Raw genomic sequence first — 26,097 nt, 5'->3', positions numbered from 1 at the left:
TGTCTCCTGCATCGGCAGGCGGACTCCCAACCACTGCGCCACCAGGGAAGCCCCCAAAAACATGGGTTTTTAAAGCCTGTAGAACCTGCAAACAGAAACCTCAGGAAGGTTCACCACTCAGAGCCTGGACTGGTTAAAAACAAGGCCGCCCAGCTTTCCTGGCTGCGTAGGTTACTGGTTTAGCCACACAGAGGACTGACTTTCTCAACCTGATTTCAAATTCCTGGTCAGAGGATCTTGACTGGCCCAGCTTGGTAACTGCGGTCGACGGAAGAAAAATGCACAGCCTAAATATTGGGAGTTATGTTTTATTTGGGGACTTTATTAAGGACTATAGCCCAGGAGACAGCCTCTCAGAGAGCTCTGAGGAACTGCTCCCAAGCGGTAAGGGAGGAGCCAGGATATAAAGGAGTTTCTTTTGCTGGAAAAAAAGCAATCGAACATCAAAAGGTTACTGGAAAGCACAAAAACCAGACAGCTCAAGGTAATGATCTTAGTGCTTTTCTAAGTATCGGAAAATGCGAGGGCTCACTGAAATTATTCCTTAGATATACATCTTAACCATCCAGGGCCAGTATCCTGTTTTTCTTCATCCTGAATCCCCCCAGGGTGCCCTATGGTGGGGTGAGCAGCAGCTGTAGTGGCTGATGGCTTGACCCTTGTAGAACTGGAACGGCGGGCAATGTTGTTTACTGGAATGGCAGGTTTATGGGAATGGCAGGCAACATTCCTTGTCCACACTACCCACCCCTGGTTCAGCCCCTCCGGCTTGCATGGAGGCAGGTTTGGGGATTGGGAGCATTTAAGCACATTGTACAAGACAGCTAGACACCCACCAACATTGTCAAAATAAGGGGCGGGGATGAGAGATGATTTTGAGTGGAGGAGACACCTCTGAAAGGTAGACGAAAGTCTAATAGTGTAGAAGATTGCTTTTCTGTTTCAAGAGAAATCTATGAAAATTACAGAAAAATCATAAAATTCCAGAAAACAGGAAACACCCTTGATTTCATTTATCCAATTAGCTTCTTCAACTCTCCTGCCCCTCCTCCACTTGGATACACATCCCTCCAGTCTTTTTTCTCGGTTATTTATAGTAAATTTTACATATATGGGGCAGCAGACTCTGCATGCTCAGCCTGCTTTATTAAAGAATCGAAGCTCTTTGATCTTTTTCCTCGTTTTTGTTGCATTAGAGAGACAGAATGCAAATATGTCATCTCTCCTCCGGGAAGGCTTGCATATTAAGTTCTTCCTGCCCTTGAGGAGAGAAAGGGCAACCAAGTTTTGGTTGCTAAATGATGGGCTTAATGGCTCATCCAATCAGACCTATTGTGAAAGAATGAGGGAAGATAAGGAAGAGCGAGGGGTTTGTTGGCATTTGAGGTGAGCAATAACAAGTTTTGGGGGTTTTTTTAAATGAAAGCTTATTTATTTATTTATTTATTTTTGGCTGTGTTGGGTCTTCGTTTCTGTGAGAGGCCTTTCTCTAGTTGCAGCGAGCGGGGGCCACTCTTCATCGCGGTGCAACCTCTCTGGTTGTGGAGCACAGGCTCCAGACGCGCAGGCTCGGTAGTTGTGGCTCACGGGCCTACTTGCTCCGCAGCATGTGGGATCTTCCCAGACCAGGGCTCGAACCCGTGTCCCCTGCATTGGCAGGCAGACTCTCAACCACTGCGCCACCAGGGAAGCCCAATAACAAGTGTTGAACCCGCTGAAAAATAAAATTCAGTAATCAGACAGATGGAGATGAGATCGTCAGCTTTGGGTAGGATGAGGCTGACGTGAATTCCCTAGGATCTCCAGCCCCTGTTGGGCTTCCTAATATTACACCCGCCACCAACGCCCTCCCCAACAGCAGGGGCAGTGTTTCGTGACACCCTCTGCATACGTATCTACAAAAGTGGGTCCTACCATATTCACTTTGCTCTGAAACTGGCTTTGTCCCTTTATTTTACGAATCTCCATTCACTGGCATCAGAGTTGTTTTAACATGGAGACTATTATGAACACCCTTATTCATACATTGTTCTTCACCTGTTTGATGATTTCCTTATGATAAATTCCAAGAAGAGGATCACGTTACAATTGTGTATACATTCCTGCTATGTTGCTCTAGGAAAGATGGTAACAATTCAAAATCTGCCTAACAGGGTATGAACGTTCCTGCTTCCCCCCTGTTCATCAACATTGGTAATTATCCTTTTTTACTCTTTGCAAATATGAAAGACCAGAAACAAATTGCATTAATGTATATTTCTGATGACCGTTAAAGTTGAACGTCTTTTTTCATTTTTATTTTTTGGCTGCGTTGGGTCTTTGTTGCTGCGCATGGGCTTTCTCTAGTTGCTGCGAGCAGGGGCTACTCTTCGTTGCGGTGCACGGGCTCCAGGTGCGTGGGTTTCAGTAGTTGCAGCACATGGGCTCTAGAAAGCAGGCTCAGTAGTTGTGGCGCACTGGCTTAGTTGCTCGGTAACATGTGGGATCTTCCCAGACCAAGGATCGAACTCGTGCCCCCTGCACTGGCAGGAGGACTCTTAACCACTGCACCAGCAGGGAAGTCCAAAAGTTGAATGTCCTTTAATGTTTGTTGTGTATTTACATTTCTTTTGGAACTGATTGCATTTGTTTTTACATGTTTCTCTTATTGATTATTCAGAGCTGTCTGTACCTTGAGGATAACTTTTGCTCATCACAATGTATTACAAATCTCTGTGCACATACACACTCCAGCCAAATTTTGTTTTCTGGTTTGCTGGGTGGTGTATGGGAATCATTTGGAAAATTTTCAGTATTCGCATGCTGACTGCATTTATTATTTACTATATGACAGGCATAGTTCTAATTGATTCACATGTATTAACTTGTTGTAATCCATACAATAACCCTATGAGACACATACTACTATTGTACCAGTTGTATAGGCAGAGAGACATCTTGCCCAAGGGCACACAGCCAGCAAGTGGGATTCAAGCCGTCGCCTGTCTACAGGATTCTTGCTCTAACCATGACCTAGTGCCACATGTATTCACTCTAAACCCTGGGATGTCTGAAATATTTCCTTGACATGTGACTGATACACGCGTACTGATAAAGCTCCCAGGCAGTTTTGATATACCCCCAGGATAAGCACCTGTTGTTAGTGGTGTTTTATTTGTGTTTTGCTGTGTGGAAGTTTTACATTTTTTACCTAGTCCAACTTGTCCTATTTCTATTATCCGCAAAAAATTAATCAATAGTCAAACTAAGAAAGAAATGAAACATTTTATTCGAGCCAACCTGAGAATTATAACCCGGGAGACAGTCTTTCAGAGAGCTCTGAGAACTGTTCCGAAGAGGATAAAGGGGAGGCCAGTATATATGTGATTTTGGCAAAGGGGTATGTGCGATCAAGCACACATCTTGGTAGAACTGGCCCTATCTGAGGACCAGTTCTGTCAGTTTTCTGGGGGCACAAAGTGTCTCATCCTGATCTTCACCCTGAATTCCTTTCAGGGTGTATTGTAGGTCAGTGACTGCAGAAGCTAATGACTTGATTCTTGTAGAACTGAATGGTGGGTGACATTCTTTGTTTTACAATCTCTTCCTTTTTGGTCTTTACTTCAACCAAGATTTGGAAGGTATTTTATGGCCAATTTGTCCCATGGTGCTAGGAATGCTTATTCCCAGGTCAGGTGAGGATTTTGTTCATTGGACACTCAGTGTGCTATTACTGGACTAGGCCCTGTTAACAGTAACCAGAGGCCTCTGGACCACCTGTCTTACTAGTCTGTTATGGTCCAGGAAATTGTTCCCTCTTGTTGCTTCTTCCCATATCTAGAGTAACACTATTACAATCACTGATCTTATAGAACTATATATATATTTTGTTTGTTTGTTTGTTTTGTTTTGTTTTGTTTTTTGGCCACCCCACATGGCTTGCAGGATCTCAGTTCCCCAACCAGGGATTGAACCCAGGCCACAGCAGTGAAAGCCTGGAATCCTAACCATTAGGCCGCCAGGGAACTCCCTAGAACTATATTTTTGACCAATCATTTCAAGTCACCTAATTATCATTAATTTTATCTGGGGCTCAGTCACACTACTTGGCAATGCAAGAAGCATTACCAAATATCTTGTAAAATAGGAAGAATACAAGTAAAATAGCTAGTAGCATTAATAAGGTCATAAGTAAATATTTAAGCTAAGAACTTCCATTAGGTGTGGCCCAGTATCTGCCCAGGTCTTCTGACTAGTCTGTTCTGCACTAATCTCTATCTTTAAGAGAAATGATATATTGGCATCGTACATAAAGTTCACCAGAGATGTCTGCACATACAAGGTGAGTGGTGGGTCATCGTGACACTTTACAGGATTGAGAAGGGAATGTTATCTTCTAAGGAGTTACATGGCTGGTGCCAGAAGAAGAAAAATTGATCTTTATGGTTGAGCAGGTATTTCTGCCATTAGGGAGATCTGGTTAATACATAATGCATGTGCACACTAGAGGGGAGGGAGGAGGCCAAAGGACAGAGGAAAAGTTTTATGTTCATATTTTTCTTGTCTTGCCTTAAAATGTGAATTTTTATTTCATCACTATCTATTTTTCTTTACCACTACATTAAAAAAAAAAAAAGCCTTACTTAGCCCAAATGTATCAGTTATCTACTCAGGTATCAGTGCTCAACACTCCACTCCAAAGCATAGTGGCTTAAAACATTAACCATCTATTATTTTTTATGATTCTCTGGATGGCATTTGGGTGGTTTTTCTGCTGGTCTCTCCTGGGATCACTCACGTGACTAAAGCTGCAGTTGTTTCTGGCTGTAGGCTGGGGTGCCTCAGTTCTCCAACACATGCCCTCTCCTGCTCCAAGAAGCTAGCCTGGCCTCCTTCATGGCATGGCGGTCTTAGGACTATGAGAGGGTAAAGTAGAAGCTGTAACATCTCTTACATCAGAGGATCCAGACCTGGCCCAGGGTCACTTCCCCGCATTATATTGGCCAAAGCAAGTTACGAGGCCAGCCTAACTTCAAGAGATGGGGAGACAGATTCCACTTCTTGATGGAAAGAACACCAAGGTCACATTACTAAGGTGCACAGACACAGGAAGATGTGATTCAGTGGAGACCAGTATAGTAACGCTCTACCCCAAGGTGTTAAAGTCACTCTTTCCACAGTGTCTTCTAGTACATTTTTTTTTTTTAGGTAAAATTCACATGATATAAAATTAACCATTAACCATTTTAAAGTGTACAATTCAATGGTATTTAGTATATTCACAATGTTCAGAAACCATCATCTCTATCCAGTTCCAAGACATTTTCATGACCCTAAAAGGAAAACCCATATTCATTGAGCGGTCACTTCCAATCTCCTCCTACTTACTCTCAGCCCCTGGAAACCACTGCTTCCTATTTCCATAGATTTACCTATTCTGGATGTTTCATATAAATGCAGTCTTTCAATATGTGTCCTTTTGTGTCTGGTTTCTTTCACTCAGCATAATGTTTTCAAGGTTCATCTACATTGTAGCATGTATTAGTCTTTCATTCCTTTTCATGGATGAATAATATTCCATGGCATGGACTAGCCACATTTTGTTTATCCATTCATCAGTTGGTGGACGTTTGGCTTGTTTCCACCTTTTGGAGATTGTGAATAGTGATGAGCATCTAGTACCCTTGATTCTTCTTACATTGAAATCTTTCCCATATCTGGGATTCAATTTTGTACATGATCTGAGGTAGGAAATCTAATTCCGTTTTCTTCCTTTTATCCCATCTACAGTCCCATAGACTACCCTTCTTAACCAACTTTATCTGTCACTCTTATCATAATGGTGTATGCCCTTGAGCAAGTTATTCAACTGCTTTGTGCTTTAGTTTCCTCATCTGTAACTTGGGTTAGTAACAGTAACCAACCTCCCAGAGCTGTTGTCAGGATTAAATGAATTAATACATGTAAAGTGCTTAGAACAGGGCCTGGCACATGGGATACTTACTCAGTGAGTATCCGTTTTTATTCTTAGTAATATCAGATGTCTACATATGCAAGGATCCATTTGGGGAATCCTCTTTTCTCTTCTGTTGTTTTGTCTATTTTTATTTTTAAGAAGCATCCCTTTCTATTTTGGTTCAATAGCCAGTAAACCAAATCTTCTTCTTTCATCGTTCCTCTTTAAAGAACAATTCTTAGTTCATCTTGGTCATCTGGAAATCTTCCGATTGAATTTTATTATGTTCTTCTCCCTAAATCCTGCTGGGATTTTTTATTGGAGTTACATTTATAGATTAACTTAGGGAGAATTGAAATACTTATATTACCAAGTCTTCCTATGCCATAACATGGCTCTTCATTTATTAAGCTCTTATTTTATATTTCACAGTACAGTTTTATAGACTTTTTTTGCTACAGTTATTGCATATTCCTTTTGGTTTATCCCCGGATATTTTATATATTTTGTTGCTATGGTAAATGGGATTTTTTTTCATTATATTTAGCGAGTTACAATTTGTATATAGGGAAACTATGCATCTCAGTTCTTTTTTTGATATCAACGTTCTAACAGTTTTCCATTTGTTTTTTTGAAATGCATATGATCTTCAAGTAATTACCTTCTTTTCTATTTTTTGCATCATTATACATATCTATATTTTTTTCTTGACTTATTGCACAGGCTAAGACTCTCAGAACAATATTGGATAAGAGGCGGTAGCAGGCACAAGTGCATACTGAGGTGTGGCAGTGGGTGGCAGGGGTGGCATTCCAGCAGAACAGCATGAATGGGAATAGGCAGGAAGAAAGCAGTGATGCATCTAGCGAATGGTGTAAAGAAAGGAGAAGTTAGTCTTAAATTCCCAGGGTGAGGATTGTGGATTTGACTTGACAAGTGGTAGACATCAGACTGGTGTGGTCAGGTTGTATTTGAGAAGCACGACTCAGACTGTGGTGGAGAGTGGACCAGAGGGATGTGAGACCCAGAAAGGGTGACCAGTTAGGTCCTTACAAATCATCAAAGGAAAGGTGGTGAGGACAGGACCTGTGTGTGGGTGTCTGCTGGTGTCCCCTGTGATGAGCAACACCAGGTCTTCTGTTGAGATTAGGTTTAAGTCCTAAAACTTTGGGGCCCTGTGTAGAATGGGGAGGTTTGTACTTTCTCCCAAAGAAGTTCAAGTGCGGCAGGACAAAGCTAATGATCCTCCCCAAGGGCAGCCTCTGTGCCTTCCCTGTCTCACCCTCCAGAAGAATGTCTACACCCTCAGTTATACTTCCAAGTGGGGATGGGGTCTTGTGGGATTTCCTTTTATTTTTGTTATTAGTCATTGAACGTCACATAAATAGCAATCCATAAAAATTCAAGATTTCAGGCCTCAAAGGGCTATGGCCCCAGACTTCAGTGTAACACCTGAAACATCAGAAAGTGGTCAAGGCTTTCCCACCCCCATCCTCCATTTTCTGACTTTGGTTAGTTCAGCCCCATAAAAGTCTGGGATCTCAGTGAACATCTCTAGGTTAATGGGGATGGCTGGACCTCAAGGGTGTGGCATGAGAATGGGAAGCAGGCCTGGGAGACGGTGACTCACCGTGGTGCCAATATCTCCCCATTCCCCACAGCGTCTCCAGGGTGGCATTCCTACTGCTTTCTGACCCTCCCTATTCAGCTATCAGAGCAGCAGAAGAGCAAGAGGTGGCCAGAGGATGAGCCCAGATCTTGAAACTAGAGAAGAGAAGCCAGCTCAGCACCCACAGCAGCAGAGGCAACAAGGAACAGGCAGGCAGCAAGCAGGCAAGGGAGGAGGGATGGCCCTTGGGGGACAGAGAGGGGAGCAGGTGGATGGAGGCTGTCCCCGTGAGGAGTTTGGGAAGTGGGGTGTGTGGGGTTTTTAAAATTTTTTTATGGCTGTCTCACAATGCTGTTTATTGTAACTTTAAAAAAGTAATCAGTACAGAACTTTTAAAAAAAACATATATCCACTCTTTTTAAGACTCTTTTCCCATATAGGTCATTGCAGAGTATTGGGTAGAGTTCTCTGTGCTATATAGTAGGTGCTTATTAGTTATCTATTTTATATATAGTAGTGTGTATATGTCAATCCCGATCTCCCGACCCCGACGCTGCTTTCCCCCTTGATAACCAAGAGTTTGTTTTCTACATCTGTGCCTCTATTTCTGTTTTGTAGATAAGTTTATTTGTAACATTTTTTTAGATCCCACATATAAGTGATATCATATGATATTTGTCTTTCTCTGTCTGACTTACTTCATTTGGTATGACAATCTCCAGATCCATCCATGCTGCTGCAAACGGCATTATTTCCTTCTTTTTTATGGCTGAGTAATATTCCTTTGTATACATGTATCACAACTTCTTTATCCATTCATCCATTAATGTGTTTAAACATGGGTGTTTGACTAGGGAAACAGGAACCCCTCAAAGTCCTCAAGGGAAACCAGCAGCACAGGAGGAGTCTGGGCAGAGAGCCCTTTGATCCTTTGACCCCAGACTCCACCAAGGAGCCCGAGCCCTAGTGGTGAGGAGTCTATCCGGACCCCATGCCCAAGTCTTACTCTGGTTCTCTGGGCTTTCTGCTGCCCCTAGTGGTCTTTACTGGCATGAACGTGAAAGCTTTGCTAGTGTCCGTGGCCTCTGGGACACCAAGGTCCAAGGATGATGGTGAACAGGAGATGGACTCCGATTTTCTGCTTAAGCCCAGCCCTGAATTCCTGGCTGGGGACTCTGATTTGGTAGTTGGCAAACGGGTATCTGGTGGTGATGCAGGTGATGGGCTGCTGGATGGGCAGGACTGCTCCACCCACACCTGACGACGCGCACAGCCTCATCTGGCAGTGCCAACGCCTCACGTGGGCAAGGCAGAAACCTAGATCTATCCTTGGCAATAGCAGGCGCAGTTTTCAGAGGCATCCAAAGCAGACCCCAGACTCCGAATAAGGTGGGAGACAACTCACCCTGGCAAGCTGCTTGTTCTGATTATAGGGACCATGAACCCTGCTTCAGGGAGGACTCTGAAGTTGCAGCATCCTCTTTCTGTGCCAGACCTTGGCTCCTGGGCAGTGCCTCCATCCCATCTCTGCTTGACCTGTTGCTCACAGTGGGCGTGAAGAACCAATACAAGCCTGATTGGGGCTTTTTTTGTGCGCTCACATTTGCTGGGAGGAGAGTCTATTGGAAATCGGCATAGAGGGAGCATTTTAATTACCATAGCTGGTATGAAACATTAGGCTGATGCAACTTTGCTCCATGCGAAGGCTGATCAGAGTTTAACATAGGGAGAAGAAAACAATGAAGGAAATAGGTCAGATGAGGCAATATTGGGAGTTTATGAATCCTGAATCCTGTGCATTTTCTTGTGGCTTCACAGTGATTGCTTTTAAACTGGCTGTCACCCATGCATGAATTATGGCCTCAACCTGGGAGGATGGGGAGGCCGACAAGACATACACCCGCGTGTAGGACACCGGCACTCACCCGGCTCATAATTCCTTCTTATGCTGCAAAAGTGAAGACCGCTGTGATAGAAGAGAGAGATGTGACCCTTGTGATGTCTTCAGAAAAAAAAAAAAAAAAAAAGAGGCAGAAAACAACTTGAGGGCAGGGGAGGGAAGAGGAGAGCTAAGAAATAAATAACAAAGCAGGATGCTATTTACATACCCAGGGAAGACCTTTGAGACTGCGCTCGGAGGCTTGGATGTCAGTAATAACTTGGTGATGGAAATAAAGAGATTCTGCTGCAAACCCACATTGCCCGAGATGGTATCAGCACTGTTTTTCCCTTTGTTTCCAGACAAATTCCGGCACAGCAGTGGGCAAGACAGTCCCCCGTCAAAGGGAACAGTGGGGTGGGGTTGGGGCTGAGCCCGGTGGTCCCCATGAAAATTCAATTATGTTGGCTGTGAAGAGATTAATTAGACATGAATTTTCTATTGATGTAAAACTGCCTTTTGCACCTGCTGCTGGCATACTCATCCCTGGTTTTCTATTACAGGGGATTATATGATGCAGTGAAATAAAGTTTATGCTTACTGAGCGATGCTCTTAAAATAGGTTTACTGTACTTAACTGGTGGAGAAGAAAGTTACCCGAGAGAACTTTGATTTAATCCATTTTTTTCTTCTGCTATTTATTAAACAAGGGAACCTCTATCCACCTCTGGAAATTGCAAGGCATGGACGTTTGAATGTCCACTGGGCAGGCGATAAGCTCTGTGAGGGGAGGTCTGGGCATGTCTTGCTCACTCTATGCCTGACACTTCCTAGGAAGATGACATGGAAGGAATTATCAGCTCCATGTACTGGGATGGGTCACAGCAAGTGACTCTCTGGAATAGGTGGCCCAGAGATCTGACTGTAGGGAATTGGAATCGCTGAGATTTCTAGAACTTTTTTCTTGGGAAACGGGGTGGAGGTGCATGTGGAGGGGCAGGTAGCATCCATGTTCTGGGAAGAGAACTACAAACAAATGCCAGATGAGAGGAAACTGGCTCCAGTCCCATGAACCACCTGCTCGTGCTTTTCAAAGTCAAGTTTGGGAGGCACTGGTCATGAGTGGGACCATCTATGGAAAACAGAGGCATCACCCTCAAGAGCCCTTACTCCTCTCCAACTGGAGTAATAACTAACCCTCTGGCCTCTGCTGTCCCAGCTGTTAAATGGGTATAAACCAGGATAAAGGGGGCTAAGGGAAGCAAATAATTCTTAGCAATTTCGTGTAAACTTAATTTCAAAAGTCACTTTAAATGATGCTACCTTCCAAACATGCCCTGAATTGGGGTCTCCAAGGATAAAGGTTGTACCTCATGTTTGTATGTGGGTGCACCTGGAATTCCCATGTTCTTGGGGACCCTCAAGGGCAGGGATGGAATGCAGAGGGCCTGCACACGCCAGTGTCAGCCCATGCTGTCTTTCCCTGGTGTTTGCAGAAGGAATTCTCTTGAATCCTAGAGCTCACAGATATCCCTACTTCTCCCACGGCAGTCACCATGGCAAATGCTTCTCCAGGTAGGGGGAAGTGGGGACCGGACCAAGGCATTGCTTCTCTGAAGCATCACCAAACTCTTGTTCAAAATGAAGGCGAAGGGATGATCCAGCCCCACCCCTGGCCTGGCCAGTCCTCTAGAAGCAGCAAGGCATCCTTCAGAGTTGTGGTTCACCAAGGAGGTTCTCCCTGTTGGTGGGATGGGTGGTGTCCAAAGGTGGGCCAGAAAATGACCTCAGAGATGTGGATATGACCGACTCAGAAACAGGGAGGAGACGGGCCTTTTCGTGGTGGGGTCGCAGTATCTTTTATATGACCGATTACACTATACATTTCTCCCCAGCAAAGTGAAACCACTGAGTCCAGCTTCTGTCATACATTCATTCAAGACATATTTATTGAGCACCTACTACATGCCAGGTGCAGCTGGGAATACGGCACTGAACACGGCAGGCACAGTCTCTGACCTTCTGGAGCATTTATTCTGGTGGGTCGTTGGGTCCTTCTAATTAGACACTCGGCATCCTTACTCTGGAGCCAGAGCCCTAAGGCATCATATTGGGAAATCAGTCACAGCCACAACCATTGCCTCTGGGCGTGTGGAGAATGAGGATGAAACTAGGGATGGGGAGAATTTTTAAAAGAAGTATTTTCATTGTAAAATAAAACATACAGAAAAAATAAGCCCAACAAATGTATAGCTTAAGGAGTTATAACAACCACCACCCAGCGCAAGGAATAGAACTTCACCAACATCCCCAGCTGCGCCCTCATGTGTCTGCTTTCAATCTCAACTGCCTTCCTCCCTGCAGAAGTGACCCCTCTCCAGACTCTGATAGGAATCTGGTCTCTTGTCTTTCTTGACACTTGTATCACCCGAGTGCCTTCCTAGACATGTGCAGTAGTCTTGCTATTTTTCAAAATCCAATCTACCTTCTGAGTCTCTTTTAATGTAGAGGTTTCCCCCTCCATCCCTTTCTGTTCTTTATAATTTATCTGTTGAAGAATCTGAGCCTTTTGACCCAGTTTCCCACTGTCTGGGTTCTGCTGATTGATACTCTTGGTGGAGTTCAAGGTGTCTCCTGTATTTTCCTGTAAAATTTGCAGCTGAATCCAGAGGTTGGATCAGACTCGGGTTCAGTCCTTTTGGCAAGACCACAGGTGGTGGTGTGTTCTTTCATTAGGAGACACATAATGTCTGTTCGCCTCTCCTTTTGTTAGTTTAACAGCTGTTGCTGCACAATACCTAGCTCTGTTCATTCACAGGGGCTTTAAAATGGTGATATTCTATCATTTCTCTTTCATATATTAATTTGAGTACTTCTATAAAGAGATGCTTGGGCTTCCCTGGTGGTGCAGTGGATAAGAATCCGCCTGCCAATGCAGGGGACATGGGTTCGAGCCCTGGTCCGGGAAGATCCCACATGCCGTGGAGCAACTAAGCCCATGCGCCACAACTACTGAGCCTGTGCTCTAAAGCCCGCAAGCCACAACTACTGAGCCTGCGAGTCACAACTACTGAAGCCCGCGCACCTAGAGCCTGTGCTCCACAACAAGACAAGCCACCACAATGAGAAGCCTGCACACCACAACAAAGAGTAGACCCCACTCACCGCAACTAGAGAAAGCCCACGCGCAGCAACGAAGACCTAACACAGTCAAATGTAAATAAATTTAATAAATTTAAAAAAAAAAGAGATGCTTCTACTCATACACTGTTTGGCTACCCAGTGGTACAGTTCACATATTAAAGGCAGGATAAATGTTTGATTCTTTCCCTTCATTTACCAGTATTTGAGAGAATAAATTTGTTCTTTCTCCTTTGAAGGTGACTATGTTTTAGGTAGCTTTATGAATTAAAGGTTTAAATACATTTGATGGGTTTTAATTCATTACAATTATAATCTTTGTTGAAGCGCAAATGGTTCCATATTTGGCCACCAAGAGCTTCTTACAGATGGTTTCCATGTCCTTTTGACATATATTTTAGAACTGCCAGTCTCCTTGCAATCTATACGTAGTGGATTCTATCTAGCTAGCTATCTTTTTTTAAAAAAATAAAATAAAATGTCAAGAAAATGAAAAGACAAACCATAGACTGGGAGAAAATATTGTAAAATACATATCTGATAAAAGATTGTTGTCCAAAATATACAAAGAAATAAAAATGAGCTATCAAACCACGAAGAGACATGAAAGGAACTTAAACACATATTGCTAAGTGAGGGAAGCCAATTTGAAAAGGCTACATCTGTATGATTCTGAATATAATACATTCTGGAAAAGGCAAAAGCATGGAGATGGTAAAAAAGATCTGTGGTTGCCAGGTGTTCAGGGGATGGAGGGAGGGAGGGAGGGACGATAGGTGGAGCTCAGGGGATTTTTAGGGAAGTGAAAATATTCTGTATGATACTATAATGGTAGATACATGCCACTATGCATTTGTCAAAATGCATAGAACGTACAACACAAAGACTGAACCCTAATGTAAACAATGGACTTCGGTTCAGGTTGGTCAATGTTGGTAGATTGACTGTTATAAAGGTACCACACTGACACTGGGTGTTGATGGTAGGGGAGGCTGGTTTTGGGGGATGGGGGTGGGTGGAGGGGAACCCTCTGTACTTTCCACTCAGTTATGCTGTGAACCTAAAGCAGTTCTTTAAAACTAGTTCTATTAATTAAAAAAAGATAAAATGCCTCATAAGTGTGTACTGATTCTTCCAATTCAATCTGAGAATTATCAAGTGTTTATTTAAACTCTTCTTTCTTATACCTGAATTCCTTTTTCTCACCCAAAATCATACTTCTCAAGAGTACACAAGAATCACAGAATTAGAATATCTGACACTTATTTACTTTATCCCATATTATATGCACAAAAGTCTCAGTGTAAAACACTAATACTACCTCAATCAACATCATTATTAAAACAGCTAAAGATACAATGAGGTATCACCTCACACCAGTCAGAATAGCCATCATTAAAAAGTCTACAAATAATAAACGCTGGAGAGGGTGTGGCGAAAAAGGAACCCTCCTACACTGTTGGTAGGAATGTAAATTGGTGCAGCCATTATGGAGAACAGTATGGAGGTTCCTTAAAAAAAACTAAAAATAGAGCTACCATATGATCCTGCAATCCCACTCCTGGGCATATACTTGGAGAAAACTCTAATTCGAAAAGATGCATGTGTCCCAATGTTCATAGCAGCATTATTTACAATAGCCAAGACATGGAAGCAACCTAAATGTCCATCAACAGATGAGTGGATAAAGAAGATGTGGTATAGATATATATATACAATGGAATATTACTCGGCCTTAAAAAAGAATGAAATAATGCCATTTGCAGCAACATGGATGGACCTAGAGATTATTGTATTAACTGAAGTAAGTCAGACAAAGACAAATACCATATGATATCACTTATATGTGGAATCTAAAAAAATGATACAAATGAACTCATTTACAAAACAGAAATAGACTCACAGACATAGAAAACAATCTTATGGTTACCAAAGGGGAAGGGGTGGGGCGAGGGATAAATCAGGAGTTTGGGATTAACATATACACACTACTATATATAAAATAGGTAAAAAACAAGGACCTACTATATAGCACAGGGAACTATATGCAATATCTTGTAATAACCTATAATGGAGAAGAATCTGAAAAAGAATGTATATATACATATATTATATATAACTGAATCACTTTGCTGTACACTTGAAACTAACACAACATTGTAAATTAACTATACTTCAATTAAAAAATAAAATAAAAAAAATTAAAAAAATAAAAAAATAAAATAAATAAAAATAATAATAATAATTTTATCATACCAAGTTATTTTTCTTGCTGACAAAATTGAACAGATATAATAAGATCTCATTTGACTTCTATTAAACCTAGGTACAATAAAAGTATTATACTTAAAAAATTTTTTCCATATGCTTTCCTCATTTTCTTATTCCTCCCATTAATAAAGAGCTGTACTATATATTGTCAGAAAGTATAGCCATTACATACTATACTCTTTCCTTTTTAATCCTCAATTATTCTTAATTCCATAAACAACCAAATATTTAGAGCTCATGTTCATCTCTTTATGTTCATGTTTCTCTAGTCACTTTGGTTCTCTGGTAGATTCCTCAGGAAGGGCTCAATATTTCCTGAATTTTTGCATATTGGTAAGAGTTTGTACCCTTTATACTTGAAAGTCAGTTTTCTAGATTCTTGGTTCACATTTTATTTCCTTGAGTATCTTCAGTATGGTACTCTATTTTCTTGTGACACAAGTGTTACAGTCAAAAAGCTGGTGATAATCCAGTTTTCTATCAAATCATATGCCACTTTTGCTTACCCAAAGGAATTTTATTTTTTTTTGTCTCATTATTTTACTAAAATTATACCCTAAAGGTGGTCATTCTGGGTCAGTATTCTCAGGAACATGGTGTGACCCTTCAATATGTAGTTTCAACCCTTGCTTGTTTATGACAGTTTTCCTTGAATTATAGCTTTTAATATTTGTTCCAAGCCCTACTTTTGTTTTTTTCTTTAGGGACTCCTAGTCTCTGCATGTTAAGTCATCTTTACCTAGCTTCAACATTTGTCACTTTCTCTTGAATCCTTTGTATCATGTTCATTTCTTATGGATTTTTAATATTTTCCATTTTTTCCCATCTCCTATTTCTTCTAGTGCAATATCTGTCATGTTTATTCACTCATGTATTCTTTCTAGTTTAGTCTTAATTTCTGAAATATGTTTTCTTTTAAACCAAATTTTTTCCTGAATTTGTCATTTCATTTCTGAGTTTTTAAATTTCTGATTTATGTCGTTATACCATTTCCTTAATTTCTTATGGCTTTTATCTTTGGAAATAGTAGGTTATAGCTTCTTATTTGTTTTGTAAGCATGTCTTTCTTTATGCTTTTCATTGTGGAGATGGTATTCTACTCCCTATTCTCTCTCTCTCTTTTTTTTTTTTTTTTTTTTTACTTTGTGTGGGGTATGACCTTGATCCTTTTCTTGTGCTCATTTCTGTAAAGAGGAAATTAATTTTTCTGAACTTTTAGGAGGAAGTTTAGTTCAAGGTAGCTTTTCTAACTTCACAAAGCTCCCTGTTTCGTTTCAGGCAGTTAAAAGATCTGGCAGTTTGATTTCCAACGTTCTGGCTCTTATAAACATGTCTCCACTTTTATCTGGATCTTCTGTTTCCTTCCCCTCTTTTATCCCTTCTCGGTTCAATTCTGATTCCTCTTTCAGCAGTGTCTCCTCCTGGAAGGAAGACCTGGCTGGTCAGTTTCAGGATGCTCCATCCCCTTTAAATCATCTTATCTGATGCATTTTGCTCTTACAAGCTGTTGGAGGGGGCAAAACGCTCCCAGCTTCAGCTACTGTTCTAAAACGGGATCTCCATGCTTCCCAGTGAATACCTACTGGCTATCTGGCGGGTGCTCATGTTCTCTGGCATGACAAGCACCCTGTTTCTTCCCTTTGCTAGTATTCTGATTTTTGGAGGGATACGTTGCCCACCACTTTTTTTGTTTGTTCGTTTGTTTGTTTTTTGGTTGCCCTGCGTGGCTTGTGGGATCTTAGTTCCCTGACCAGGGATCAAACCCAGGCCCACGGCAGTGGAAGCACAGAGTCCTAACCACTAGACTGCCAGGGCATTGCCCACTAGTTTTACTGAGAATGTTTCCCATGGGTTTTAGGTCTGGCTACCTAGTTGGTCTGTCTGTTTTTATTAAGGGATTCAAAATTATACCACCAGCACTGCTGCCATATTCTCAAAAATACCACAGGGAGAACTTTTAACCTTGGCTCTTTAACACCACCAAGGCATGCTTCATCACGAGGGAACCAGAGGAGAAAAGCTATGTAAACATTAATTTGTGTAGAGTGTCTTGTGCTGATAATGACATTGTAACAAACTCTATTGATCCCCTCAGCCCATCTGAGTTCAACCCAGGAGATGTTTCCAACCTTAAGCTCCTGCATCTCTTTTCTCTCTATAGAGCTTTCCTTGGAACCATCAAAACTTGTTAGCCTGCCTTGGGCTTCCTGAGGTCACTCTCAAATAAACTACCTGAACCCAAATGTTTGTCTTGGGTCTGCTTTTGAGGGACCATATAACCCAAGAGAGAGACTAAGCTGTGTTCCAGTAGCTTTGCCTGTTTCAAACATTTCTCATGTCATATAACCTGCTTATGATTTTCAAAAATGGGATGATGTTGGCTTAATATTTTTAATAGCTTTGATGAGACATCTTTTATTCCACACAAATAAAATGCTTGTCTTTCCTTGTCTACAACCTCTTTACTCCCTCAAAAGGCCCTGATTGATTGTTTCCCCTAGACAGTGTCATTCCTGAATGCTACACTTGTTTTCCAGAATTCAGCAATCCTACCTTCTAATTGTAGAGTCTACCCTTTTTCTGGGCGTGGAAGTGAGAGTCTTTTATCTGTAGGTGCCAGAGTATTCTTGATGTTTAACCAAATATATGTTGAATTATTGTCTCCTTGGTTCTCTGTGGCTGTGAGTCTTTTTTTTTTTGGCTGCGTTGGGTTTTCGTTGCTGCACGGGCTTTCTCTAGTTGCGGGGAGTGGGCTTCTCACTGTGGTGGCTTCTCTTGTTGCAGAGCACAGGCTCTAGGCACGAGGGCTTCAGTAGTTGTGGCACACGGGCTCTACAGCGCAGGCTCAGTAGTCATGGTGCATGGGTTTAGTTGCTCCGCGGCATGTGGGATCCTCCCGGACCAGGGATCGAACCCGTGTCCCCTGCCTTGGCAGGCAGATTCTTATCCACTGCACCACCAGGGAAGCCCGGCTGTGAGTCTTAGTTGTGAGAACAGGCCAGGTGAGATTAGGTCAGGTCAAATGCTACCTCCTCCGTTAAGCCCTTCCTGATCACCCCGGGGAAGGTGACTCAGCCACCTCTGTCATGGCTCCATCATAATCTGCCTTGCATTCTACTCCATACGTCTGTCTTCCTCCTTTACTGTGAGCTGCTCTTCCCTTTACTTCCCCCATCCTGTCCCTAGCAGTCCGTCCATGAAGGTGGGGCAGGACAGTCCGTGCCTAAAGGCAGGTGGCCAGAACCATAGAAGGGGCTGGGCTTCACCCATGGCTTGCCTCCAGCTCCTGCATCATCTCAGCACACCTCTAAACAGGGCCGAGCCTGGTTCATGCCCTGCACCCCGCCCCCGAATCTTGGGACAAGCCACCAAGGCTGGAACAGGCACAAAAGGTGGACTCATTTGAGCCCTAGGCATCCAGGAAGCTCTGTCTGAGGACAGGGATGGGGGACAGAGTGTGACAGGCTCCATGCTGGGACCTGCAGGGCTGCCTCCATGCCACAGGGCCCTTCACGTGGTGTCAAAAGAGGTGATTTGGGTTGTCTTGTTTTTTTTTAAAGCTAACTTGAAACCCTACTGACAGCAAGATGTCTCTGGCACAAAAGCTGACAGAGAGGCAACGGGCTCACTGTTTCCATAGCTACTGACAGGACGCCACTGGGCAGTGCTTTGAACTCCAGAGCATCTCAGGCTCTGCTTGCAGGGTGAAGTTTCCTCGGCTCTGGGAGAACTCAGCAATGAACTGGCAGTTGCTTATCTCAGTTTCTGTCGCAACTGCCTTCTATTTTCAAGGACAGGGTTTAGTTTCTCCACGTATCTAAAAAGGGTTTCCCTGCAGAACACTCCTGCACCCAGGGATCCTAGGAAGCTGGAGATGTCCCTTCTCCCACAAACCTTCCCAGGGGGTGTCATCTCCTTCCAAAGCCTGGTGACCTTGGCACATTTTCTGCACTGGGGGATGGGTTCGCAAAGTGGGGAGGGGAGTTCCCTGGGGGGCTGGCTGGCTCTCAGCCATGTGCTGGGCATGGAATAGGCGGGGCTGACAGTAAGTTTTAGCATGACCTGCTTCCAGCTTGGAAAACCTTTGGAGGGTCTGAGGAACTAAACCTTCTCAGGATTTTCCAGTTTGTCCTTCACGGGGAACCTGCAGGAGAAGGGTTCAGGTGCTTCCCTCCAAGATAAACTTGGGTGTTTCCTGTGGAGGCATCTTCCCACAAAGGAGTGAGTAGCAGAGGCTGCAGGTTAGGGACCCGGTTTGGGTGTTGCACCAGGGACAGGCATTCCTGATCTGCTGCCCTTGGATGTCCCTCTTGGGGGCATGCTGCCTGATTGATAGGCTTCTCCTGATCTGTTTCCTTGGATGCATCATGCACCAGGCTTTTGTTTTCAGTCCCGGCGGAGAGATGCATGCTGCCAGGCGTTTTGTGGGCCCCCGGCACACCGTGGAAATGCCACTTGCTCAGGATCGCCTGGAGAAGGGCAGTACCTGCCACTGCTTTACCATCTCTGCCGTGGCCGCCCACGTGGTTTGTGGCACAACTCGCCTTTGCTAAAAGGGTCTGAGAAAACCTTGAGACTAACCCACTGCGTCTGGGAGGTTCTTACAGTATCTGTCTTCAGGAAAGCACACATCGCAACTGAGCTTCGTGACCGTCTTGCTTTCCAGCTCTGTGGGCGCAGACCTGTGGCTCCTCCAGAATGCGGTTTTTCTAGCCTGGCTGAGAAATTGCCACTTGTGTGTCCTCTATCTTTGTGTCACATTTCTAAGCTCATCTGATGATAAACCTCCCCCAACACGGAAGTCTCAGGGTATATCTCCTTACGCCATGGCATGCTCCCAGTGGCACCTGATAAATGTTTCTGGAGTGTCCCTATGGAAGTATTTTGTTCAGTTCAAAGCAATCCTTTCGTTTCAAAAATCTCCAAACATGAGTCTTAATACTAAGCATTAAATTTAGAATAGCATTCAAGTTTGCATTTTTAAAAAAACGCTTTTAGCTATCTCAGGAACTCAGAAGATACTTAAGCCCCATTTTCTTACCACATAATGGAAAGACATGAAGTGATTTATGTCCCTTGGTAAGGGCATATGGGCTGATGATGCTAGAGAGGAAATTCTGCCCTCAGAGACCCCACTGCCTCTCTCAGACCCCATGGAGCCCTGGATGAAGCTGAGTAACCTACAGCCACTCTACTCTGGGCAGTGACCGGGAGACACATGAAAAGCTAGGCGGTGCCAATCTGGGCTAAGCCAGAAGGAGTCCTAGAGAATCAGCAAGCTCTCCCAATTAGGGAGTGTTTAAAAAGAAGTGCCATTTATTTATGTCATACAGTAATTTCCTCATTTTAATAGACATCTCAGTTAATGACTAACAACACATAGCCAAAAAAGAAGGTCAGCCAAGTGAACTTGATTGAATGGGGAGAACTCTTCCTAATGAGCTCATTTGTATCTGGATGCAGATAGATGCACAGGAACACTACGGTGGCAAGAGAAGTCAAAACTCATTTATGCTCCAGGTAGGGAAGACATGCCCCCCTACCAGCCGACTTCCACTGTCTTTGACTGACAGTGAAAAAGTAAACTTCGACCCAGCCCTGCATGACGTGAATGCTGAATTCATTTGGTCCAAATTAAATAGCATGTACTGAGTTGTGACATATAAATAGTCTAGAATTTTAAACTCTTTACCCCAAAGTAAAAAGAAAAATCTCTACCATTTATGTTCAAGGTCTGTTGGACCCCCTCCTGCAGTTAAACCCCACCTTAGTGTCCTCTCCCCATAGACAGACTGCCAGAGGATGATGGGGCTTAAGGATTCCTGGGAACTGAAGGAGTGACCTGCAGCAGACTAGCTCAATAGTGTTTTGTGGTTTGTTTTTGTTTGTTTGTTTGCTTTGTTTTTTTTTAATGAAGAAGCACCAAAATGAACTTGATATTGGCAAGACTCAACAGAGAAACCAGGCTGGCTCTGAGCCCAGTTTGCATGGATGGGCTGGACTTGGACTTGAATCTATCTGGCTGCCTCTTGGACTCTGGAGTCAACAAAAGGCCATCGGCAGACCTGTGGATCTTAGATTGGAAGCAGGGTATCCCTTCCTGTAAACCCCAAGGGTCCTCTAGCCCTCTGCCCTGGTTGCTGACGCTAGGCTCCCTCTCTGCTCTGAGACCCCCAGTGTCCTTTCAAGAAGGCCTCCCTTTTTACTCAAGTTAACCACAGTCAGTTTCTACTATGTGCTACCCAGGAAACCCGATCCGTTCCCCAGCACTCGTCGTGTTAAGGATGGACACTGGTGTCCCCAGAAACCTGCTCTTTAAAAAGGAACTGTTCTTACGATGGTGGAATTTGAGAAATTATAACAGGTATCCGGCACGCGTGGCCGCCTGGAACCCCAGCAGCATTGCTAATGCAGCCAACTTTCACACAGGCACGCTGACCTCCAGGGAATTTCAGGCAACTCAACACAGAAGGAAGCAAAGTGACATATTCCCTCCGGCTCCTCAGAAACCCAAGGGTGGACAGAAAAGGAGAAAGGTCATGGTGAGTGGAGGAAAGGAGCAGGGAAGGGACATTCATCTGATAAGATCCCAGGTGGCCAAGGGAATCTCTGGGCCTCCTTTCCAGGTGAGGAAATTTTAGGAATCATGGAATCACAGTTCAGGCCTGGAGGAGCCTCAAGAACCTGGGCTGCACTCCCCTCACTATTCAGATAAGGAGGAAACAAACGCTTGGCCACCAGCTCGCAGCAGGACCACAGCAGAAGCAGCTGGGTCCCCGGGGAAGAGCTCTCCATCTGAATGGTGCTCAGATCCGCATGTCACGATGTGGCGAACCGCCTCTGGGAAACCTTGGGGTCATGATATTTTAGAGGCCAGTATAGGGCCAGGTGCTGGACACCCAAGCCCTGAGGTGGCTGATCTAAGTGGGACTTCAGAGCGGGCCAGCCACGGATTCCACTTTTCAAAATGTTTTCATACCCTTCAACTCTTCTGCGAATCCCTGCTGCCCTAGCGGGGCTGAGTCTACTGGTCCCATTTTGCAAATGAAGAAACACGATGGGGAGGGCTAGGAGACATGCTCAAGACCACCCAGCCAGCCCTCGGAGACCTGAGACAGACCCCGTGGTCCATGTCATCAATCCCTTCTTTCTCCCGTGGGATCAGGGAGACAGATGCTCCCAGACCTGCCACTCCAGATGACTTCCAGCCCCCTCCCAAGAACAGTGTCCTGGCGCTTCTCACTGCGACGGAATGGAAGGTTTAGAACTCAGGAGTCAGCTCTGCCACCGGGTTTCCCTTCCCTTCATCAAACACAAGGTGCTTTCCCTGCTGTGCTGCCTTCACTTCCCTGCCCCAAGGCAGAAAGAATCTCCGCTGCTCCAGGGAATGGTCTGGGGCGCAGCAGGGGAGGGGTGGTTTGCCTGCTGCCCTCAGCCAAACGCGGTCAGGCACCCTCCTGCACCCACCCCTTTGGCCGTAACAGAATGGCTTCTGAACCTCAGTTTCCTCTCCTGGGGCCTGGGATGTGGACTCAGGGGGGAGCATCCAGTGCGAATGTCGTTTTACCTTAGTTGGGATGCAAAGGGAACAGTGTGCCACTAATCTTTCAGTGGAGACACACATATCAAGAATCGTAAGTGAGCACAGGGCTTCCTGCCTGGGATTTGCAGCGTTTCTCCGCCTTCCTTGCTGCAGAGGCTGAGCCTGACTTTCAAAAAAGGGCACACAGCCCTGGACAAATCCCGAGGAGGAAATCTCAGTGTACGTTGGTGTCAGGGACCTCAGGCCCCCTTTGGGGATTTTCCTGAGGGCCTCTCGAAACAAGAAGGAAGTCTGAGTGCAAAACTGAACATGTAGCATATGTCAAAGGAATGCAGTATTGCTGATTCCTAGTGGGTCTGCCTGAATATTAGATGCAAATAAGTGCTAATAAGTACAGTTGGAAAAGCTAATGGAAAAACCATCCTTCCCAGTAGGATCACTGCACACAGATGCACAGGGCAGCTGAGACAGCCTGACCGGCCACACTCACGGTTAGCCTGGCCAGGTTAAAAAGCCTGAGTAGACACGTCCTGTGGAAGTAGAGCTTGTGTAGACTCATCCTGTGGAGGCACCTGTGGTCCAGCCCCTCCTCCTGACTGTAGGGCTGGGGTCAGGGAATGGGAACTCCTCTCCCCATCCTTTTCCGACTGCACTGTGTGTGTGTGTGTGTGTGTGTGTGTGTGTGTGTGTGTGTGTGTGTGTGTGTTTGCCCGAGTGAGTGTGCATGGTACTGAAGAGGTTCCCTTGACCACCAGGCTTCAGCAACCAGCCCAGCTGCTCAGCCAACCAGCAGCCAGGACCCCAGATGGTGAGAGGGGGCTGGAGGTGTAGGGACGAGGGGGCACAGGGGCAGGTAGAGGGGCAGGGCTCTGGGCTCCTCTGGAAAGTAGCTTTCTGCCCACTTCACCACCAACCCCTACCTCTTTGTTTGCCACCTCCTTTCCTCCCTCTCAACTCGGACAGCTTTTGGTCATGGGATGGATAAGGATACCACTGTCCTGCTCTCCCTAACACTTGAGTCCTTGTCCCTTACATTCAGATTGTCCAATCTGCACCTGACTGAGGTGGAGCAGGTAGATTTCAGCCATATACATCCCCCTCCCTCATACACACACAAGTAACACACAGCCAGTGGAGCATGGCTGGGCCTAGGGCCCTGGTCTTGGAGAGGGAACCCCAGCACCAAACCCATTCTACTTTGGAATCAGCAGCCCAATGCTGGCTCTGCCATCCTCCAGACGTATGGAATCCAGCAACCTGGTGGCTTGTAACTTGTATGCTGGGGGTAACCTTGTACCTCAGTTTCCTCCTCTATAAAACAGGAATAATAATGCCTACTTAGTTGTTGCAGAAACTAAGGGAGATCATGATAGTTTATCAGCGGATAAAATGAGAGGAGGGTGAACATCCTTCACTTAATTTTACTAAAGGTTTCTCTACAGGTTTTTGAAAATACTGGGTGTCCCTTCAAGACTAAGAGGTGACTAATTAGCAGTTTCATATAGCTCCTGTGAGAAGCCAGGCTGCCCTCCTTCCTGGTACCTGCTGGCCCCCTGCAGGTGGGGGCTGCCTCTTCTCTGGAAGGACAAGGACCAGAATATCAGAGCCCCCCACCGACTCCCTTCACGTCCCTGCTCTGCCCTGGCTTTGTGTGGCTGTGGATCTGTCACGTGCCCACGCTCCTCTTGGGGGGATGTATGCAGAGGAGTTGGTTGACCCAGGTTGACCTCGTTCAGGACCCCTCCCAGCTCTCAGGCCCCTGACACAACAGGGACTTCAAGGAGGCAGCCCTCAAGGGAGAGTCATGGGGCGCTTTCAGCAGAATCCAGAGCCCTAGGAATTTGGGGATCGGTGGGGACACGGGGGCTCGAGGCTGCCCAAGACCTCGACCGAATTCCACCGAGGCTGTAGCCCAGGGACCTCTCACAGTCTTCCTTGGATCTATCCTCTGCGTTTCCCCAGCTCCGCGCCCCCGCAGAGTCGGGTCCTAGGCGCGCCCTCCTGCCCAGCTGTGGTCACGGCCCGCTCTGGTAACACCTAGTCCTTTCCCGGGGTCGGCGCCGGCGTGCGACTCCCAGAGGCAGTGGCAGCACTCTGGCCGCGGTCTGGAGCCAAGTGGCAGCCGGGAGTCCGGCTCTCAGGGAACCCGAGAGACCGGCGCCGCGCCGGGCATCCCCACCCCCACCCCGGCGGCCGCCGGACCGCGCCCAGCGGCGTTTACCTCCCAGCGCGCGGCTCCTGGGGCCGCCGGAGTCGCAGAGCGCGCGGGGGCGCGGAGCCCGTGAGCTCCCTGGAGGGACAAGTCGATCGCAGCAGTGATCCCCTCCCGACCCCGCCACCGCCGCTGCCTCCACCACCGCGGGGCGGGGCCCGGGGCGGGGCCCAGGCCGGGGGCGGGGCGCAGGGCGGGTGAGTCGCTATTTCCAGCTCCGCCGGAGGCTCCGCTCACACTTCGCTGGGAGCCTTCCCAGCGCGAGAGTAGGAGCCGGCGGCGCGGTGAGAAGAGGAGACGAAGACGAAAACGACGACGGCGGCGGGAGGGGGACGGACAGGAGCCGGGGACCGAGAAGGAACACGCCACCGCGCCCTCTCCCTCTTCTGCGCGCTCCGGTGGCCGGCCCCACGCCTCTCGCCTCACCCACCGCACGGGGCTCCGCTCCGAGCAGGAGGAGGCACCGGGCCCGAGCTGGGGCGGGGGTCCTCCCTTCAGCCCGGGCACACCGAACGGAGGATTCGCCGTGGAGGACCGCGCCCCGGCTGGTGGCACCCGCGGCCCCGCCAGCGCCGGCTGCGCCAGGTGAGTGCGCTGCGCCCCCGCCCCACTCCTGTCCCCGCCCTGTGCCGGCTCCCGCCGGGAGCGGCGCCACGAAGGGTCCCGGGAGGGCCCGGGACTGCACTGAGCCCCATACCCGAGTACCGACGCCGGTAAGAGCCCCAAGCCGCGGGCGGAGATAGAGCGCGCGGGGTTCCGGTCTGGCCGCACTTTGGGGACTGGCTCCAGTAGCGGGAACTTTAATTAGACTTTTGCTCCTTGGATTTTAGTCGTTGCCGCGCGTCTGTGAACTGCCACCCCGAGGGCTCCCTCGGTCCCTGCGGATCCTCCGCTCCTCGTCTTCGCCCTGGATGCTGGGCGTGGGGAGGCAGCGTCGGGCCCGGAGAGAGCCGGGCTGGAGCCCCGGGGCGCCCAGAGCTTTCCCGCACGCTGGGGACTGGGACTCGGGGACCGGTTGTGGCGGGCAGGGGCGAGGAAGGAGTTAGAGGCTGCCTTCTTGGCTTCCTACGGAACGGCGGAAGGTGGCTACGGGTTCCATCGCGCGCATCCTCACCCCACGACTCTCCGGGGGCCCCAGCCTGTTTTGTACTCGAGGAGAGTGTGTGTGCGTCAGTGATCGCGTGAAGGTGTGTGCGTGCGTGTGTCCAGGAGTGCAGTAGTAGTGCAGGAGCCCAGGAGTGGACGGTGAAAGGATCAGCTTTGCCGCGGGACCCAGCCGGGCTCTGGCGGCGGCTGCAGCTTCAGCTGATGGCTTCTAGTTCTACACACCAGCCTCGCTCTAGGCCTGCCCGGCCGGGCGAAGGCGCGTTCGCGGGATTTAGTTGTGCCAGTGCTGGCGCTTGTGTCGGAGGTGACCTCTCTCCCTTCCCCTAACTTTCGCGGTAGGTCTGGGCTCCAGGCCCCGCGACCCCGACGTGGAGCTGGCGCGGCAACTATGCAGCGCCCT

At 46.5% G+C, this 26,097-nt stretch overlaps 1 protein-coding gene and 1 long non-coding RNA gene across 4 annotated transcripts in view; one reads left to right on the top strand and one right to left on the bottom strand.

Moving 5' to 3' along the window:
- Positions 1–292: 292 nt before the first annotated feature.
- Positions 293–25,169, bottom strand: LOC136792998 (uncharacterized). 2 transcript variants are annotated; one of them, XR_010837672.1, is made up of 3 exons: positions 24,600–25,169; positions 8,950–9,163; positions 293–1,714 (listed from the first exon to the last, which is right to left on the bottom strand). It is a non-coding gene; the product is annotated as an uncharacterized lncRNA (long non-coding RNA). The 2 variants fall into 2 exon arrangements; XR_010837673.1 differs by lacking the exon at positions 8,950–9,163 and having other exon boundaries at positions 1,411–1,714.
- The window catches only part of CHST8 (carbohydrate sulfotransferase 8), a 124,316-nt gene continuing 123,014 nt past the window's right edge, over positions 24,796–26,097 (top strand). The window contains exon 1 of one of the 2 annotated variants that reach the window (XM_059044399.2): positions 24,796–25,175. The gene's annotated coding sequence lies outside the window, so the exon portion shown is untranslated. The remainder of the gene's footprint in view (positions 25,176–26,097) is intronic. The other variant, XM_067018459.1, reaches the window with a different exon arrangement.

The sequence above is a fragment of the Kogia breviceps genome, chromosome 18 (assembly GCF_026419965.1).
Source record: "Kogia breviceps isolate mKogBre1 chromosome 18, mKogBre1 haplotype 1, whole genome shotgun sequence".
Lineage (NCBI taxonomy): Eukaryota > Metazoa > Chordata > Mammalia > Artiodactyla > Physeteridae > Kogia > Kogia breviceps.
This window is presented reverse-complemented; position numbering and strand designations above follow the sequence as displayed.